The sequence below is a fragment of the Salvelinus namaycush genome, unplaced genomic scaffold (genome assembly GCF_016432855.1).
Source record: "Salvelinus namaycush isolate Seneca unplaced genomic scaffold, SaNama_1.0 Scaffold363, whole genome shotgun sequence".
Classification (NCBI taxonomy): domain Eukaryota; kingdom Metazoa; phylum Chordata; class Actinopteri; order Salmoniformes; family Salmonidae; genus Salvelinus; species Salvelinus namaycush.
In genome coordinates this window covers 89,053-103,868 of record NW_024060597.1, presented here as the reverse complement: position 1 = coordinate 103,868, position 14,816 = coordinate 89,053, and the positions used below count along the sequence as shown (strand labels likewise).

The 14,816-nt window shown below is 39.9% G+C and overlaps 1 pseudogene; it reads right to left on the bottom strand.

Moving 5' to 3' along the window:
* Positions 1-5,965: 5,965 nt before the first annotated feature.
* LOC120040563 overlaps positions 5,966-14,816 on the bottom strand; it is an 88,916-nt pseudogene continuing 80,065 nt past the window's right edge.

Genomic DNA, 14,816 nt, shown 5'->3' with positions numbered 1-14,816 from the left:
CGCACGTTCAACATCGGCACTCTTCACACAGAACAGCTTCACTGACGTGTTTGTCTGATGGAGGCCTTGTAAAGCTCCTGTGCATCGCTGACATCACGGCCCTTAGCCACCAACCTGTCTGCCGTTCTCTTCAACATTCACGATGTGGACTTAGTGGTCAAGTTCCTCAGTGCTCCTTTCCTCTCCTTGCTTCTTTTGTATGCTGTTCTCCACTGTTTACGCTTCTGATGCTGGTCTGTCTCACTTAATAAATCAATTATATTTTCTTTTTCCCCCTGAATCTTGCCCAACTCTCCTACCACCAGACTGTAGACTGAGGGACAGAGCTAAATTGTGTGATTTTAATCAATAATCATGCATTTATTTGATAAAAATACTTTCTCAACAAAATAACACAAATTTATGTTTGCATTAAATGATGTGCACATTTTAATATTAATTTCCCAGGTAAAAATGTATTGAAACGCCTGGGGGACATGAAACAATTCTTGGTGTCAGTTAAAAAAATATGATTTTGTAATAAGAAAGTTTAAATTAACGCTATATTTATTTCAATTCATTATACTGGACATTTCATTTTATAAACAAAATTAGTCAGTGGGACTGAAATATTACCAGAGCTCAAGAATGACCCAAATACTGTTAGAATATAATTGTTTTCTCTGTCTGTTATTTTTTCACATCTAAATGTGGCCATACAACTCCCTTAAAGTGAAGGTAGCTAAATGTAACCACATGTAACATATGGATCTGCATTAGTATAGCATCACAAGTCCCAATACAAAGTTACACCTCTCTTTTCTATTTTTAGAGTACATCAAACCGATCAGAATTCCAAAGAATGCCGAAGTCATGTCAGAAAGTTTTTTTACAGGCTGTGATGTAATATGGAGGACCCGGCTAGCCAGCCTATTCCCTACAATGTAAACTCTGACCGAAATATCTTCAAATAGATCACTTCAAATTAAACCAAATCGTGTGCACTCATGACTAGTGGTTTCAATAACATCTTCAGCCAACTTACAAGCAAATACTTTATGAATTGACGGGTTACAGACAAGCTTGCAAGGTTGTTAGGCAACTAGCCTGCTAATGTTAGCCCTACCAGACCTACCTACTTCAGCTCTGCATGAGTCAGCCAGTGGCTATCAACACCTAGCTAGCTCTAATTTACAGCTTTAATAGCCAATTGAGCCACATTAAAGTAAACCAAAGTTTTGTAAATACACAATACCATCTAACCAGTTATCAAATCATGTTACATGCAGTTATGTTAGCCAGCCAGCTAACATTAGCTATTTTAACCTGATAGCCGAGCCAGCTAACTAGCCTAGCTAGCCAACCACCACAGTAAGTAGTAAGTAGCAAGCCAGAGCCCAACATTGTTAACAACTCGAGACCAAGTAGCACAGGCAGGAGCCCACAGAACACAACTAAAACTAAACCAGCACATCAAAAGCGAAGAAAGCAGAGACTTACAGATTGACGGACCATCTGATGGTAAAAGAGTGGCTGAGTTACTGAAGCGAGAGGCAGGGAGAGAAGTGCTTCTGAGAGAGATGTCGTTTCACCTGGCCAAGGGAGAGTCAGTGAGGCGGGTAATTAGGGTGACCACATGTCCCGGACAGTCCCGCACAATCAAACAATCATGTCCTGCATTTTATCAACAAATTCAAACACTACTAATTTAGAAAAAAAGGTTGATTTGTCCCGTAAAACAGTCTGACATTTCCGACCTGTCTCTTGCAGTCACGTTGCACTTATGAAAATAGACACTGTATATCATAAGGATGTGATAGCCTTAGGCTACTGGTGATGTTAATGCAGTCACGTTACTCTTATGAAAATAGATACTGTATATCATAAGGATGTGATAGCCTTAGCCTACTGGTGATGTTAATCCTTAAGAGTCTATTGAAGCACCTGTGCGTCAATCTAAGTAACATAATAAAAAAAAAATCCCCATCCAAATCCATCAGTTTAAGATAAAGATGTGTTTTGTTGCATGGGCTGCGTCTCAATCCATCACATCTGCAAATGTCGGCCTTCCGCCTGTGAGGTGGAAGGTGGTCGCTACAGCGGTTTTTGTCAGACCATAAGACATCCCAAATGTCGGCCTTCCGCCTGTGAGGTGGAAGGTGGTCGCTACAGCGGTTTTTGTCAGACCATAAGACATCCCAAATATCGGGTCTTCTCACGAAAAAATGTCTGCAGCATCCAAACCGTTTGAGCTACAAAATAAAATGGAAAAGGGGAGACTCACCAACATAACGGTGTTCTCTATGTTGCTCATCGGAACTCGTTTGAAGGTAACCTATACACACACATGGAAGTACGGAGGTAGTTTTGTGCCCCCCAAAATAAGGGGTTAAATATATGTAAAACAATATATAAAATATTACCTGAGCTTTCTTATATCGCCTAGATACAGGACAGACACTTCAAAACCTTATTACTTAAAATATATATATATGTATTTTTTCCCAGTTAAAACGTGTTTATCAATGCATTTCTATGGGCAATATTAGTAAAGCCCAAATTCAATATTTGATTTAAATATATATATATATATATATATATATATATATATATATGTTTATATATATAGCACCAGTCAAAAGTTTGGACACACCTACTCATTGCAGGGTTTTTCTTTATTTTAACTTTTTTCTACATTGCCAAGAGTGTGCAAAGCTGTCATCAAGGCAAAGGGTGGCTACTTTGAAGAATCTCAAACATAAAATATATTTAGATGTGTTTAACACTTTTTTGGTTACTACATGATTCCATATATGTTATTTCATAGTTTTGATGTCTTCACTATTATTCTACAACGCAGAAAATAGTAAAACTAATGAAAATCTCTGGAATGAGTAGGTGTGTCCAAACTTTTGACTGGTACTGTATATTTTTAAACACATATATTTTTTATACCACTCCAGTCTGAGGTCCTGAGATCTCTGGAGCAGGTTTTCATCAAGGATCTCTCTGTACTTTTCTCTGTTCATCTTTGCCTCAATTGTGACTAGCCTCCCAGTCCCTGCCACTGAAAAACATCCTCACAGCATGATTCTGCAACCACCATGCTTCACCGTAGGGAGGGTGCCAGGTTTCCTCCAGACGTCACGCTTGGCATTCAGGCCATTGTTCAATCTTGATTTCATCAGACCAGAGAATCTTGTTTCTCATGGTCTGAGAATCTTTTGGTTGCCTTTTGGCAAACTCTAAGTGGACTGTCATGATGCCTTTTCCTAAGGAGTGGCTTCTGTCTGGCCACTCTACCATAAAGGCCAGACTGGCAGAGTGCTGCAGAGGTGGTTGTCCTTCTGGAAGGTTCTCCCATCTCCACAGAGATGACCAGCCTTTCAAAGCACTTCGTGGCTACATACGTGAGTGCTATGGGTCGGTAGTCATTTAGGTAGGTTACCTTGATGTTCTTTGGGCACAGGGACTATGGTGGTCTGCTTGAAACATGTTGGTATTACAGACTCAGACAGGGAGAAGTTGAACATGTTAGTGAAGACACTTGCCAGTTGGTCAGCGCATGCTCGGAGTACACGTCCTGGTAATCCGTCTGGCCCTGCGTTGTGATCTGAGGACCCATGCCAAACCTTTTCAGTCTCCTGAGGGGGAATAGGTTTTGTCGTGCCCTCTTTATATAGCCCAAAAAAAATTCATTCTGGAAGCTCCGGTAAACAGTGGTTGTAGTGCACTGCTGCCACCACCAGGCCTGGAGTCCATTTTGACTTTGTTGATAGCGAGCTGTGTTAGCTAGCTGTGCGGCTAAAGACGTAGCAGCTAGCTAACTGGCTACCGATCAACCTAGTGTGTGTATTGAACATTCATATTGGACAACCTTACCTATATAGTAGCACCACCAACCATCAGCCCATTAATATTCCTATTAATTTCAAGCCACACTAAGATGTCACCATACTATTCTTTTGAAGCCCCACTATGTAAGACATAAATAATCAGAGTGGGCCTCCAACTTAAATGTAAACAATGGAGCACATGCATCACATGTGAATATCACTTGATTATCAGAGGGATGTATTATGACATCAGAACTACTCTGACATTCCAAATCAGGCTTCATCCATATCATGAAGGTGGATATTGATCCAACCATTTCAAAAGTAATGACCGGGCTGATGGAAACAGGATATGCCTGTACACTTTTATAAATGCCGACAGACGATTTGTTAGTTCGTTTGACATGGTGGGGTCTTTTTGTGTCAGTGAAAATGTATAAACGAGAAATGGCAGCATTAATCCTTTATGCGCAAATATTGATTTAATAACGATCATATCTTAGTTAACTTGGAGTCAACGCGATATGTTGTATGTGTAACAGTATAACTTTAAACCGTCCCCTCGCCCCGACACGGGCGCGGACCAGGGACCTTCTGCACACATCAACAACAGTCACCCACGAAGCGTCGTTACCCATCGCTCCACAAAAGCCGCGGCCTTTGCAGAGCAAGGGGCAACACTACTTCTAGGTTTCAGAGCAAGTGACGTAACTGATTGAAATGCTAGTAGCGCGTACCCGCTAACTAGCTAGCCATTTCACATCCGTTACATGTGGTCCTCCCTCTACGACTTGGGAACCCATGCAGTTTATTAGGCTACAGATGAAATAAGTTATGAACTTCACAGGGTGGTGAAACTGCATGTGATGAGCTTGATGCTCCTTTCCAATACATTTTGATGGTCTTACTCTGGTGACATGATGATCGATGCTTGGTTACCATTTGACAAATAAAATAATATCTCTCTTATCCATAATAATCTCATCATGTAGGTAGCCTACCAACACTGTATCTGTGTGCTGCAGGCTACAGTGCACGGTACAAGAACACGTTTTCTATTTTACGCAAGTTTTTAAAACCATCAGTGGAGTTGAAAATGTGATGGAAACCAATTTAACTTGTATTTTTCATTCGATACATGGGAATTTAACAGGAAACGTTATTCTTCTTGTGCACTACGTCATAACTCAAAGCCTTTTATCCACAATAAGTCTGTTTGATGCAAACATTTCTGGTGGGAAAATGTGTATATAGTTTTATGCAGATTTGAGAATATTCACATGGAAATCTGGCGCAAATTGCATGGAAACTTAGCTACTAAGGTGGATATTGATCCAACACCACGTATTCAAACCAGCCCACTGGGCACAGACGTGTTGAACGTCTAGTTTCTCTTTACATTTCTCTGAGTCGTCAACTAAAGTGAATTCAACATGAAATCAACACAAAATGTCACCAGTCATTGGATTTAGGTTGCCAGTTCGGTGAAAAATAAAAAATACCTGATGTTCATGGCTTTTTACATATCGAATCAGTTTTCCACATTAATCAAACATCATCACATAGATTTGTTTTGTTGAAATGACGTGGAAACAAAGTTTATTCAACCAGTGGGAGGCTTGTAAATGACCCCAGGAAAGTAAAACGAAGAACTCTTCATTGAGACAATGATAAACAGCAATCCGTGGGAGAGTTGTGGTGGATATTACAAAATAAGGATCTGCTGGAGTCCAAGTCAAACCAGATTCTTTATTTCTGAGCTCAGAGAGAATAACAGTTACACAGCGCAGTGTAGACAGTCTGAATTCCTGAAGCATTGGGTGATGAGCACAAACCTTTTTAGTTTCCTGTTCCTGGGCGGGACTTTATTCATACACAGGTGCAGCTGGTATTTATTCAAGGACACAGGTGCAGCTGGTTTGCAACACAGGATGATACTCCCAGGAACAGGAGATTATAATAGAACAGTTTCACAAGGTTAGTCACATACTCAGATATGTGGACACATACAATTAACATTTTGCATTACAGAGTCTGTGAACATTTTAATTTCATTAAATCATCAGTGGACCAACAATGCAAATGTAAACAATGGAACAAATGCATCACATCCAAATATCACTGTATTATCTGTAGTACTGGAGGAATGACACACCCAGATAAACACACACACAGAGTTTTAAAAAGGACAATTTAAACACATGGAATCTGATCTACTATATATATTCACCTCATGTTTTCTAATAATAACATAAAAATATATGTTTGAGTATACTTTGTACCATTTAATTTCATATGGTACAAACAAGTAAACACATTCTCAATCAACAACAAAAGACAATTAGAGCAATGTGTATGTTCTCTGATGAATTGTAAGTCAATTTGATGTAAAATATCAATATTCACACTAGAAGTAAGTATTCTCTCATGTGTGGATTCTCACATGTCTTTTAAGTGACTGTGATGAGTAATATGTCTTCCCACAGTCTGAGCATTTGTAAGGCTTCTCCCCTGTGTGTATTCTCTCATGTGTTTCCAAGTAGCTTTTCCGTCTAAAACTTTTTTCACACTGGGAGCAGTGGTAAAGCTTCTCCCCTGTGTGTATTATCTCATGTTGTTTCAGGGCCCCTAAACAGTTAAAACACTTCCCACACCGGTAGCAGTGGTAAGGCTTCTCCCCTGTGTGTATTCGCTCGTGAGCTTTCATGGTTTCAAAGTGACTAAAACTCTTGCCACACTGGGAGCAGTGGTAAGGCTTCTCCCCTGTGTGTATTCGCTCGTGAACTTTCATGTTTCCAAAGTGACTAAAACTATTTCCACATTGGGAGCAGTGGTAAGGCTTCTCCCCTGTGTGTATTCTCTCATGTCGTTTCATGGTATCAAAGTGACTAAAACTCTTGCCACACTGGGAGCAGTGGTAAGGCTTCTCCCCTGTGTGTATTCGCTCGTGAACTTTCATGTTTCCAAAGTGACTAAAACTCTTTCCACATTGGGAGCAGTGGTAAGGCTTCTCCCCTGTGTGTATTCTCTCATGTCGTTTCAGGGCCCCTAACCGGTTAAAACACTTGCCACACTGGGAGCAGAGGTGTCGACTTGCTGGTTTGGACGTCTTTGGGTCATCCAAGTTTGGTTTTCCTCCTGCCAAAGACAGTGTTTATTTTAAGACAGACCAGAATGAAATCTCCACATGATAAAACTGCCTTGCTATGAGGATTAAACCAAATCAGATCCCTCAATAACCTGAGGCCAGCTTTCAAACGTTTCATAATTTAAAACAATCTTTGTGTGATTTCAAAACAAATGTTGTAGAGCATCCTGGTAATTACTGATATGTTTACATTACTTATGTTTATTTCTGTTTTATAAGTTAGAACACAAAACACTAGACAGTTCTATGACACTCAAGACAGACATCGCTGGATTCCTATCGAGCAGGTGGTTGTAAATATGTAACCTTCATAGTTGTATGATACAGAATGCGACCTACACACTTCCTTAAAACCTGAAATAAGTAAATAAGTAAAAAAGGTGGTCTGTGGTCACCACCTGCAGAACCACTCCTTTATTGGGGGTGTCTTGCTAATTGCCTATAATTTCCACCTTTTGTCTATTCCATTTGCACAACAGCATGTGAAATGTATTGTCAATCAGTGTTGTTTCCTAAGTGGACAGTTTGATTTCACAGAAGTGTGATTGACTTGGAGTTACATTGTGTTGTTTAAGTGTTCCCTTTATTTTTTTGAGCAGTGTATATAACCTTCATAGTTGTATGATACAGAATGCGACCTACACACTTCCTTAAACATAAAATAAGTATAAATAAGTAAAAAAGCAAAAAATTCTCCTTTGCAAAGATAATCCATTTACCTGACCGGTGTGGGATATTGTTTAACACTTTTTTGGTTACTCTATGATTCCATAAGTGTTATTTCATAGTTTGGATGTCTTCACTATTATTCTACAATGTAGAAAATAGTAAAAATAAAGAAAAACCCTTGAATGAGTAGTTGTGTCCTGACTTTTGACTGGTAGTGTATGTGGTCGATTCCGTGGGAAAGTCAACCTGAACATGTGTGACGGAGGTGAGAACGTGCCGTAAACTCACTCCACAGCTAGCTTGAAACGTCACAGATGGAGCTATCCAACTGGTACCTTTTGTATAGCTCAATAGGTTCATTGTCAAGTAGAGCGGTCACATGTGTTGAGAAGCAGAGGATCACTAGTTTGAGCCAAGCATGGGGTCAGAGGAGGAAGCTAAACTGTAAGCAGCACACTGATGTCAGCTACATGAACAAAAAAACTGAGTCATTTCCAAATGAAACAATGTTCTGTAAAGTCTATATGTTGGAGTTCATTTGACCTGTTAAAGTAGAAAATGGAATTAATTTTGTCGACGGAGCACAAGTCTCACAAATGTTTTTCTTCATTTAATTAATTTCACAGCTTTTAGAAAAGGCTTACAAAGCTTGTTTAAAAATATATACATACAGTTGATGTCTGAAGTTTACATACACTTATGTTGGAGTCTTTAAAACTAGTTTTTCAACCACTCCACAAATTTCTTATTTCACTTAAAATTCACTGTATGTTTCAAAGGCCTACCTGCAAACTCAGTGCCTCTTTGCTTGACAACATGGAAAAATCAAAATAAATTAGCCAAGACATCAGAAACAAAATTGTAGACCTCCACAAGTCTGGTTCATCCTTGGGAGCAATTTCCAAATGCCTGAAGGTACCACGTTCATCTGTACAAACAATAGTATGCAAGAATAAACACCATGGGACCACGCGGCCGTCATACTGCTCAGGATGGCCGCGTACGTGCGAAAAGTGCAAATCAATCCCAGAACAGCAGCAAAGGACCGTGTGGAGATGCAGGAGGAAACAGATACAAAAGTATCTACATCCACAGTAAAACAAGTCCTATTTCGACATAACCTGAAAGGCTGCTCAGCAAGGAAGAAACCACTGCTCCAAAACCGCCATAAAAAAGCCAGATTCCGGTTTGCAACTGCACATGGGGACAAAGATCGTACTTTTTGGAGAAATGTCCTCTGGTCTGATGAAACAAAAATAGAACTGTTTGGCCATAATGACCATTGTTATGTTTGGAGGAAAAAGGGGGAGAATTGAAAGCCGGAGAACACCATCCCAACCGTGAAGCACGGGGGTGGCAGCATCATGTTGTGGGGGTGCTTTGCTGCAGGAGTGATAAAAGAATTAAAAGGTTAAAGATAATGATTAAATAATTAAACCCGGAAACTTAACTATAAGGGAGTATAGGTTAGGATATATAAGGAATAATAAAAATATTATCCAGAAGTCCAACTAGGTTGGATTGGGGAGAGAGAGGAATGTGTGTGTGTATGCCTAAAGAAAGCACAAAGGACAATTAAACTGTGTTTGAACTGACCCGGCTATAACTCTGAGAAAGTACGATAGGACAGGGATTACCACTCCAGGTTTCCCTTATCTGGGGGGGGAATGTTACTGTCAGCTGGGTAGTGATAAACTGTGGTGAGAATTCTGGAGAAGAAGACAGCTCTCCTAATGTTAGTGTGCATGTGTAAGTGAGAAGAATGGTATAAAAGGAATGTCTTTGTATATGAACTGCAGAACGTTCTCGTGAATAAATTGTACAAGTCCTTGCCTAATCATTATTAAACCTATGGTCTTACAAACCTCGGGGATTAGTCAAAGTTTATTGATTATTAGTTATTATCATTGGGATTGAAAATTCTCATGACAAGGAGGGACTGGTGCACTTCACAAAATAGATGGCATCATGAGGGAGGAAAATTATGTGGATATATTGAAGCAGCATCTCAAGACATCAGTCAGGAAGTTAAAGCTTGGTCGTAAATGGGTCTTCCAAATGAACAATGACCCCAAGCATGCTTCCAAAGTTGTGACAAAATGGCTTAACGACAACAAAGTCAAGGTATTGGAGTGGCCATCACAAAGCCCTGACCTCAATCCTATAGAAAATATGTGGGCAGAACTGAAAAAGCGTGTGCGAGCAAGGTTACACCAGCTCTGCCAGGAGGAATGGGACAAAATTTACCCAACTTATTGTGGGAAGCTTGTGGAAGGGGCTTCCTGAAACGTTTGACAAAGGTTAAACAATTTAAAGGCAATGCTACCAAATACGAATTGAGTGTATGTAAACTCCTGACCCACTGGGAATGTGATGAAAGAAATAAAAGCTGAAATAAATCTCTATTATTCTGTCATTTCACATTCTTAAAATAAAGTGGTGATCCTAACTAACCTAAGACAGGGAATTTTTACTAGGATTAAATGTCAGGAAATGTGAAAAAATGAGTTTAAATGTATTTGGCTAAGGTGTATGTAAACTTCCGACTACAACTGTACATTTGCATGTTTAACACAGTTCTGTAGATCAGATGTTAATGACGCAATACAGACCACATTGAAGTGTCTGGAGTTTTGTCTGCGTCTTCTAGAGTCTTGTAAAGATAGGGGATTGACTGGGACAGGCAATGTAACATCCATAATGTATTTAGGGAAGGTTTCTGGAAAACATGCAGGTTATATCGGATCATCTTGAAACGTTCTCTCTAAAGCTAACTTTCATCAAGGTTTTATGTGGTCAATTGGTTTCTCTTTTCATTGGCAGAATCCTTTTTCAGTGTTATGATATTCATAACATCCATATCCACCAGTCTATCTTCCTGTCAACTAACAGAACTCTGCTGGTTGTCCTGGTAACAGATACCAGTGGGCAGATATATTGTATTTGTTCAAACTAAACTACAGCACTTACTTTGATGTGTCAAATCTGATCCTTTCTTCTCTCCTCCTCCTCTCACAGTTCCACTCAGCACCGTTGTTTTCCTGCAGTCCACCAGCAGCACAGACAACCTCTTCATACCCAGCAGTAAGGCGCTACCGGGAGATGCACGACACGGGGACTCCGGGAGGGAGGAAGGGCTAGCGTTGTCCTTGTAACCATAAAGAGGGGACACAGACACATATCATTATGGATGCTGATGCCACTGTTGTCATGAAATGTTTTACAGAAACACAGCCCAGACCCAGACGGAGCAAGCTGTATGCTAGACCAGACCAAGCTGTACCATCTGGTGTTCTGATCTGGAGAGACTCTTCTCTGCCTCGTCAGCATCAGGATGTTGTTGAGGCTCCCCAGAGGATCCACAATAGTCGTGTCTCTCTCCTGTGTTAATGAGAACATCAAACAGATGGTAAACTTATGACCATTGTCGTGGAAATATTGAATCAAATATTTCTCAGATACCGGAGCTTACATAAACTAGTTTTAATGACTCCAACCTAAGTGTATCAACCACTCCACAAATTTCTTGTTAACAAACTTGATAAAATAATTTATATGTTTAAAGATAATGGTTAAATAATTCTACCCAAAAACCTAACTATTAGGGATTATAGTTTATGTAGCAGGTATGAGGAATAATTAAAGTATTAAACGTAAATCCAACAGGGATCAAAGGAGGCCTGGAAGGGGGAGAAATGTGTGTGCCTAAGAAAATACTGAGCACAATTAAACTGTGTTTGACTCGACCCGGCTACAACTCTGAGAAATGTATAATAGGACAGGGAGTACCTCTCAAGGTTTCCCTAAACTCGGGGGAATGGAACTGTCGGCTGGGTAGTGATATACAGTGGTGAGAACTCTGGAGAAGAAGATAACTCACCTAATGTTTGTGTGCATGTGTGTGCGTAAGTAAGGAGCATGGTATAAAATGGATGTCTTTGTATAATTCAACGGCAGAGTGCTCTAGTGAATAAACATTTGACTATTGTAAGCTGGGAATTCTGTCTGTTTCACTTAAACCAGAACCTTACAAACGCTGGGTTGCAGACCGAGTAGATTAATTGAAGTTTATGAACATTGATAACAAAATTCTCATATCAAAACTATAGTTTAGGCAAGTCGGTTAGGACATCTACTTTGTGCATGACACAAGTAATTTTCCCAACAATTGTTTACAGACAGATTATTTCACTATCACAATTCTAGTGGGTCAGAAGTTTACATACACTAAGTTGACTGTGCCTTTACACAGCTTGGAAAATTCCAGAAAATGATGTCATGTCTTCAGATGGGCTAAGCTTCAGATGGGCTAATTGATATAATTTGAGTCAATTGGAGGTGTACCTGTGGATGTATTTCAAGGCCTACCTTCAAACTCAGTGCCTCTTTGCTTGACATCATGGGAAAATCAAAAGAAATCAGCCAAGACCTCAGAAAATTGTAGACCTCCATAAGTCTGGCTCATCCTTGGGAGCAATTTCCAAATGCTTGAAGATACCACGTTCATCTGTACAAACAATAGTACGCAAGTATAAACACCATGGGACCACGCAGCCGTCATACCGCTCAGGAAGGAGACGCGTTATGTCTCCTAGAGATGAACGTACTTTGGTGCGAAAAGTGAAAATCAATCCCAGAACAACAGCAAAGGACCTTGTGAAGATGCTGGAGGAAACAGGTACAAAAGTATCTATATCCACAGTAAAACGAGTCCTATATCAACATAATCTGAAAGGCCGCTCAGCAAGGAAGGAAGAAGCCACAGCTCCAAAACCGCCATAAAAAAGCTAGACTACGGTTTGCAACTGCACATGGGGACAAAGACTGTACTTTTTGGAGAAATGTCCTCTGGTCTGATGAAACAAAAATAGAACTGTTTGTCCATAATGATCATCGTTATGTTTGGAGTAAAAAGGGGGAGAATTGAAAGCCAAAGAACACCATCCCAACCGTGAAGCATCGAGGTGGCAGCATCATGTTGTGGGGGTGCTTTGCTGCAGGAGGGACTGGTGCAAATCACAAAAAAGATGGCATTATGAGGAATTAAAAGTATGTGAATATATTGAAGCAACATCTCAAGACATCAGTCAGGAAGTTAAAGCTTGGTCGCAAATGGATCTTCCAAATGGACAATGACCCCAAGCATACTTCCAAAGTTGGGGCAAAATGGCTTAAGGACAACAAAGTCAAGGTATTGGAGTGGCCATCACAAAGCCATGACCTCAATCCTATAGAAAATGTGTGGGCAGAACTGAAAAAGCATGTGAGAGCAAGGAGGCCTACAAACCTGACTCAGTTACACCAGCTCTGTCAGGAGGAATGGGCCTCCTAATTGAGTGTATAAACTTCTGACCCACTGGGATGTGATGAAAGAAATAAAAGCTGAAATCAATCATTCTCTCAACTATTATTCTGACATTTCACATTCTTAAAATAAAGTGGTGATCTGAACTGACCTAAGAAAGGGAATTTTTACTAGGATTAAATGTCAGGAATTGTGAAAAACAGAGCTTAAATGTAATTGGCTAAGGTGTATGTAAACTTCTGACTTCAACTGTATTTGGGCTGCTATTTCTGAGGCTGGTAACTGTCATGAACTTATCCTCTTCATCAGAAGTAACTCTGGGTCATTCCTGTGGTGGTCCTTAAGGTAATGATGGACTGTTGTTTCTCTTTGCTTATTTGAGCTGTTCTTGACATAATATGGACTTGGTCTTTTACCAAATAGGGATATCTTCTGTATACCACCCCTACCTTGTCACAAAACAACTGATTGGCTCAAACGTATTAACTTCACTAGGTTAGGGGGCAGCATTCGGAATTTTGGATGAAAAGCGTGCCCAAATTAAACTCCCTGCTACTCAGGACCAGAAACTAGGATATGCATATAAGTAGTAGATTTGGATAGAAAACACTCTAAAGTTTCCAAAACTGTTAAAATAATGTCTGTGAGTATAACAGAACTCATATGGCAGGCGAAAACCTGAGACAAATCAGGAAGTGGGAAATCTGAGGTTTGTAATATCATTTAATTGATTGCCTATCAAATACACAGTGTCTATGGGGCCAGATTGCACTTCCCAAGGCTTCCAGTCGATGTCAACAGTCTTTAGAAAGTTGTTTGAGGCTTATATTGTGGAAGGGGGTCGAATAAGAGCTGTTTCTAGAAGTGGACTAGGCTGAGGCCAATGAGCCGTTTACTGCGCGGTCACGCGGGCGCGACGTTCCTTCTTTTTCCTCTGTAATGAATACGCTATTGTCCGGTTGGAATACTATTGAAGATTTAAGATAAAAAGACCCTAAGGATTGATTGTAAACATCGTTTGACATATTTCTACGAACTGTAATGGAACTCTTTTGACTTTTTGTCTGGATTTTGCGCTCGCGCATTGTGCCTTTGGAATAGTGAACTAAACGCGTGAACAAAACGGAGGTATTTGGACATAAATATGGACGTAATAGAACAAAACAAACATTTCTTGTGGAAGTGGGAGTCCATTCCGACAAAGATCAGCAAAGGGAAGTGAAGATTTATAATGCTATTTCTGACTTTTGTTGACTCCACAACTTGGAGGGTAACTGTATGGCTTGCTTTGGTGGCTGAACGCTGTACTCAGATTATTGAATATTGTGCTTTTGCCATAAAGCTTTTTTGAAATCTGACACAGCGGTTGCATTAAGAACAAGTTTATCTTTAATTCTATGTAAAACATGTATCTTTCATCAAAGTTTATGATGAGTATTTCTGTTTGTGGCTTTGCAATTTCTCTGGATGTTTTGGAGGCATTTCTGAACATGGCGCCAATGTAAACTGAGGTTTTTGGATATAAATATGAACTTTATCGAACAAAACATACATGTATTGTGTAACATTGAGTCCTGGGAGTGTCATCTGATGAAGATCGTCAAAGGTTAGTGATTAATTTTATCTCTATTTCTGCTTTTTGTGACACCTCTCTTTGGTTGGAAAATGGCTGAATGCTTTCTGTGACTAGGCTCTGTCCTAACATAATGATATGTTGTGCTTTAGCCGTAAAGCCTTTTTGAAATTGGACACTGTGGTTGGATTAACGAGAAGTGTATCTTCAAAATGGTGTATAATACTTGTATGTTTGAGGAATTTTAATTTTCTGAGATTTCTGTTGTTTTGAATTTCGCGCCCTGCAATTTCACTGGCTGTTGGC